Raw genomic sequence first — 6,596 nt, 5'->3', positions numbered from 1 at the left:
GTCAAAATCAACTTAAGAAAGAAAGGGTTTATTTCAGCTTACAACGCCCAAGTCACAGTCTGACGTCGAAGGAAGTCAGGCAGAAACCTGGAGGAGGAACTGAAGCAGACCATGGAGGGATGATGTTTCCTGACTTGCTCCAAGGCTCACACTCAACCACTTTTCATATACCAAGACCACCCAGCCGCCCTGGATAGCGTTAACCACAGTGGGCTAAGCCCTCCCACATCAATTAATAATTAAGAAAATTCCTCAATAGACTTCCTGTTTGGTTGAGCCCTGGGAAACTTGAGACAGGGTGTGGAGTGACGTCAGACAGACTAGTACATGATCAGGAAATAAAGGACTCCTCATCCTGGTTCTGATTCTAGAAAAAACAGATAGGAGACTGTGCAAATGATGTGATTCCAGTGAATTCATTCTTCTCCATCTCTAGAACGAAGGTCGGAGTTCATGACCTTTCGCACTGTCAACAGATGTGAGAGGCTATGTTTCTGGTATGTTTGTCTTTTCCATCTACCCAAATTGCCTTCTAAGTTAGGACTTGTGGATGTTCCAGTTTGGTGGAGGGCATTCCCACCTAGAGCCCCCCCCCCTTAAAGCCGGTGCACACGCCTTCCCTGGACCAAAGGGACTCTGTTTATGACAGACTGTTATTTTGCAGCTTCTTCTCAGTCCAGCTTCAGTGATCCTAAAGGAAGGCATTTTTAAACTACAACTATTAAATTATTCTTTGTTTTAGACTATTGGCTTGGAACGAAATCCACCAAGGATTTTCTCTTAGTTAATACTATGATGATCAGTTTATCTAAATTCTTCTATTATTGATAAAAACTCGGTAATCAAATATCAGGGCGAAGACCTGGCCAACCAGAGAAGAGGTGGAGAAGCCACCAGTGACCTCCTCTCTCTCTCCTTCCCTGATTCAAAGGGGCTTGAGAGTCTTTCTAAGCCTTCCCCACTACTTCCTGAGTCTCTCTACATGGATTCTGGGTACTCCAAAAATTTCTATGGCTAATTCTGGTCAGCAAGTCTCTACCTCCACCCCGATTCAAGGTTAAACTTTATCAACAGTCTCTGAGTGTTGATAGATAACTTTGCTCTTTTCTGTTTTTGCTTTCCCTCTAAAATGTTCCATTGAAAAAATGAAAATTTTTTCAAAAAATATTTTCAGAAAGTTGCCTTAGATTTGAGATTGCTCTTCAGAACGTGGGACAAGGTTAAGTATAAGCAAACAAGTAGAAGACATACTGAAGCATCTCCTAAGCGGGTTCAGATGACGGGAGACAACAGGGACTCCTTTGTTCAGTGAGGTTGTAGCTGACAGCCCATTGGCTCTGTTCCCATGAGACTCCTCCTCATGATGATGGCAACATGCTTCTTAACCAGACTTTTTTGTTTGGTTGGTTTTGGGTTTTTGGGGCAGAGTTTCTCTCTGTAGCATTGGAGCCTGTTTTGGAACTTGCTCTGTAAACCAGGCTGGCCTAAAATCCATAGAGATCCACTTGCCTCTGCCTCCCAATTGCTGGGATTAAAGGTGTGTGCCACCACCACCCAGGCAACATACGTCTTGATTGTATCTTCACCTTCAGTTTCCCTCATATCTGTCTGTTGACTGCTCCAAGCCATCTTCCTACACCTGGAGATTCTGATCACTGAATAAAAAGGTCATAGAGAAACCACCAGACAAGAATTTCTAGCATCTTTGGCTAAAAATTAAAGGACTCTGCTAGAACACAATTTCCACCAGGCTCTCTGTGGTTCTTCAAGATTTCAGATGAAGCCGATTTCCAGGTGTTTATTTTTAATTTCTGTAAGCCTTTCATTTTCAGCTGAAGTCTGGGGCATAAGCCTATTTAATCACAAGTATTTTGGAAGCTGAGGCAAGGTTATCACACATTCAAGGCCTGCCTGTGCTACACAGAGAGTTTAAGATCAGTCTGGGCAGCTTAAGTGAGTTTTTTCAAAAGAGAAAGTAAAGATGGATGAAGGCACAGTTCAGTAGCATAACACTTGCCTATATGCACTGAAGTCCAGGTTCAATCCCTATAACACCACAAAAAGAGCCCTTCAGTGTCCAGACACAGAAGATCAAGCTTTAACCTATCATACACCGTTGAGTGTATTCACTCCCCTCATCCTCCAAGTCTGGAAGTTGTTTCTCCATCTGTCTGTAGTTTATCCATCCTTAAAGCTTCACGCATATTCTTTCTTTCCTTGGCATCCTTCTTGATAGCCACAGACAACACAGTTCTTATAGATCTTCTTTCCCAAACCACGTCCCTTTGTCTAGCATACATCTCATCCTAATTTGCCTTAAAATTACAGTTAGTCATTTTTTTTCTTCCTCAGAAGCCATAAACTCCATACGACTAGGGTATGAGTATGTCATGATAATTTTCCACCCCCACGGACTTGGCACAATGTCTAGAACATTGCGACAGTTCAAAGTATATTTGATGAAATTTAAGGCCATGCCTTAACTCTGACTCACTGCCTCAGTTTGTCATACCCACATCCAAAAAGCATCAGAATGGGAAGCAATTCTGCAAAGAGACTAGCTCTGATGGTCTTGAGGAAGGGGTTGGACTTGGAGAACAATGTGGAAAACCCTTTGGACAGGAGCATCCAGGGAGACACATGATTAGGATAGTGAGTATCCTGGCAGGCAGTCTTACGGTCAGGAAGCTTAAGAGGCCAAGGGTAGCAGATGGTCAAGGATCATAAGATTGAGAAAGTTATGTTTTGGGGTTATTAATATATATGGAATTTTTGCAGGTGGTTATTGATGGAGGAAGACAGTAGCTAAGGATGGTGGCTAGGGAATGCTGGGGGAGAAAGGAAGCCTGAAGCTTGTAAAAATACATTTAGAAAGCTCTAGAAGAGCAGTTGAATTTTGGGAGGAAAAAAACCCACAGATCCATGACTAATTTGTAAGTCTCACTGGATTCAGCATCTGGAGTTGGAAGAAGAGGGCCAATAACTGTCATGCCCAAGTGGTCTTTACCTGTCTAGAGGGGCGCTCTGGCTGATAAGATGAGGTTGCTATTATATCCTTTTTTCATGACCAAAAAGTACTTCGATCATCAGGTAAGCCAGAGATAAAGGTCACAGGCTCCAGGGATTAGACCTTAAATCTGGAAAAGGTGTGGCTGATAGATGGAATCAGCCAGGCTCCTGCCAAGGTAAATCATATACTTATATTTCAATCCATTAGGTTTGAAACCTTATTCTAAAACCTGCCTGAAGCATCTATGGGGATAATGGAAAATGTTACACTGAAAAATGTAGGAAGGATTCAGGGATCATGCTACAACTTAGACAGAAATTTCACTTCTTATACAGGGCTCTCCAGAATTGATTCCTCAGCTCAGCTGGCACCAGTGCACAGCAAAAGGAGGAAGGAAGGGGTTGACTTCTCTGCTAATTTCTGTGCCTCTTTCACATATTCTGCTTACTCCTAGGCATTTGACTTTCGCTTTCTATAAATGATCTGTAGTGCCATGATGTAGCTGAGCCAAAACAGGGAATGTGGACTTGCAATCTGACTTTTTCAATTATCTGCAGACCTGCCTTTGTTATCCCAAGATTAAGCTTCCCCACTGACACTCAGATAGTATTCAACTCGTGAATGGGTTTGCTGTGGGAACAAACTATTATTGTTGTTATTTATTATTATTATTTATTGTTATTATTATCCTGATTGGATGTGGTTGCTGCAATCATGACCATCAATGTAAAAGGTTCCCAAATGCTACTTGTGAGTAAGCAGTCCAAAAAAATCACTTAACTGCAAGACTCTTTTTTTAAATTTATTTATTTATTAAGGATTTCTGCCTACTCCCTGCCGCCCCCTCCCCCGATCAAGTCCCTCTCCCTGCAAGACTCTTTTTGAAATAATGTATTTTATACTTGTACAACAAGGCTTCAATGCTCCATTTTTATATAATTGTTATCTTGCCAGATCCCTGGGTACCAGTTTCTAAAATAGTGAAACACAGTTACAAAACCTAATGGGATTTTAGAATACTAAAATTGTAATTATCTCCTAATTCCATATTTTAGAAGTTTCTCATGTCTAGCCAGTTACTTTAAAAAATAAGTGTCTTGCCAGTCATGGCAGTGAATGTCTGCAGTCCCAGCACTTAGAAGGTAGAGGCAGCAAGAGTTTAATGTTAGCCTGCATAGCAAAACCCTGTCTCGGAAAAAGCATGTCTAAGACTAGCGAGCTATCTCTGTTGATAAAATGTTTGCTATATAAGCATTGGGGTCTGAGAATGGGTTCTCAACACCCATGTAAAAGTGGGGTATGGTGGCACATACCTCTAACTCCAGTAGTGACAGCCAGGCAAGTGGCTGCTGAGCCTCATGGGTCATCTAGCCTACTCAATAAAACACGATTCAGGTTCTTCCGTGAGATTCTTTCAGAAAACAAAAAGGGAGGAAAAGGGGGTAAAGGAAGACATCCCAAAGTCAGTCTCTGGCCTCCATATGTGAATACACAGACTAATGCATCTGCACACATGTCCACACACAATGCCTTAATTCATAAGGTGGTGTGGGATCATGGTCTGTATTCTGTCAATTATATTTTAAATAAATGCTGATTGGCCAGTAGCCAGGCAGGAAGTATAGGTGGGACAACCATATAGGAAGTAGAGGTGGGTCAAGGAGAACAGGAGAATTCTGGGAAGAAGGAAGCCCATTCTTCTGCAGTCCTGACCAGCCACAGAAGAAGCAAGATGTGACTGTCTCACTGAAAAAGGTACTGAGCCATGTGGATAACATAGACAAGAATAATGGGCTAATGTAAGTTATAAGAGTTAATACAAAGCCTGAGCTAATGGGACAATCAGTTTATAACTAATGTAGACCTCTGTATGATTTTTTTGGACTTAATGATTGCGGGAACTGGGCAGGACAGGAAACCTCAGACAACAATAAGGTATTAATTATATGCATTGTGAAAGTTACAAAAATGAATAAAGACTAAAATATTCTGTATCCACTATTAATAATTTTCTACCGTTTTCCCTACTTTTTCCAATGCTTATGTATAAATATATTCTATTCAAAACTGGATCATTCTGCATATTGACTTTTAAATTCTAGTTCTGATTTTCTTAACATTTTTTCTATAATATGACATTCAATGGCCACAAATATTTATTGTAAGAATGTATAAAGGGGCTGGAGAGTTGGCTTAGATAAAATCAGGACCTGAGTTCAGATTCCACATGAAAGTCAAACATGTGGTGCACATCAGTGATGGGGAGATGGGAAGACATTTGTTAGCCAAACAGCAACGTGGGAACAGCTCTGGGCTCAGTGAAAACCTTTGCTTAAAAGAATAAGGTGAAGAGTGACAGAAAAGGATACCAGAATGCACCTCTGCACATTCACGGGTGAGCACATTTGCACACAGACATATGCAATACAGGTACACACAACACACACACGCACACACACATACACACACACACACACACACCACCTAGTTAATCATTTCCTACTTTACATATTTTGGAGAAATGTTTCAGATTTATGCTTTGAAATCCAGATGCTACTTGTGATATTTTTTATAAGAACTCCTGAAGATTTTCTTGTCTATGTCCATACCCTCTGGAGAAGGTGTTGGGCATATTTCTATAGGGATGACATTCCCAGGGCCAGCTCTGGCTTTCTTGTCTTTCATCACACTGTATTAATTCTAAATTCTGAAGGGTTTTCTTTCTTTCTTTTCTTTTCATGCCTCTCTCTTCATTCTTTGAACTCTGATAAGAAACCGAGACCTTTACTGCAATGCACACACATCATTCCACCAGGTGTTAACAACTCCAAGTGAAGCTGTGTTGGATGCCTGTTAGCATTTGTCTAGAAGGACAGTTAAGACCAAGACCAAGTTCAAATATGATTGGTCTTTTATTAATGCTACATCACCAAAAGATGAAGAGCCTACAGGATGATGCCTGTGGCTCTCTGAGTCACAGGTCTTGCTTGACTTTCTGACCAGTTTCTCACCCTTCCCTGCCAGTGCATGCTCTTTCCATTGTTCACAATGAGCTTCCATTTCCACACCTGAGAATTTCCTTGTCGTCTCTCAAAAATCAAGTCAGAGTTCACCCAAGTGTAGCCGAAGCCAATATCTCCCAGAAAATGTTCACATATTTTTTAAGACCAAAGAGCTCATTGTTTGTGTGACTTTTAGTGTATTCCACATCACGATGAATTTATGTCCCTAATTGCCTTTTTCTTTTTTACAGATGAATGCTTTGTACTCCAATTTATTAGTGTCATAAATAATTTTATTAATGACATTCAACATTAAATGGCAGTAGGTAGAGGTTAAGATAAAATAGAAACAATAGTGAATTATATATGGCAAGAATAAATGTTGACTTATGGGAGTTTGGATATATTTTGTGTTCGTGGAGTATGATGTATAACATAAAATGAATTTCTTACTTTGCATTGCAGGTGAATTGCCTATAAAACATAGCTCCAGATGAAGGTTCTATGGTGATATGCAAGATATTCGTCAGTATTGCTATAGGATAGGGTCATTTCAGGTTCCCTATCCTCAGCTGCCCAAGGAA

This window comes from Microtus ochrogaster, unplaced genomic scaffold (assembly GCF_000317375.1).
Source record: "Microtus ochrogaster isolate Prairie Vole_2 unplaced genomic scaffold, MicOch1.0 UNK156, whole genome shotgun sequence".
NCBI classification, from domain to species: domain Eukaryota; kingdom Metazoa; phylum Chordata; class Mammalia; order Rodentia; family Cricetidae; genus Microtus; species Microtus ochrogaster.
Note: the sequence above shows the minus strand (reverse complement) of the source record.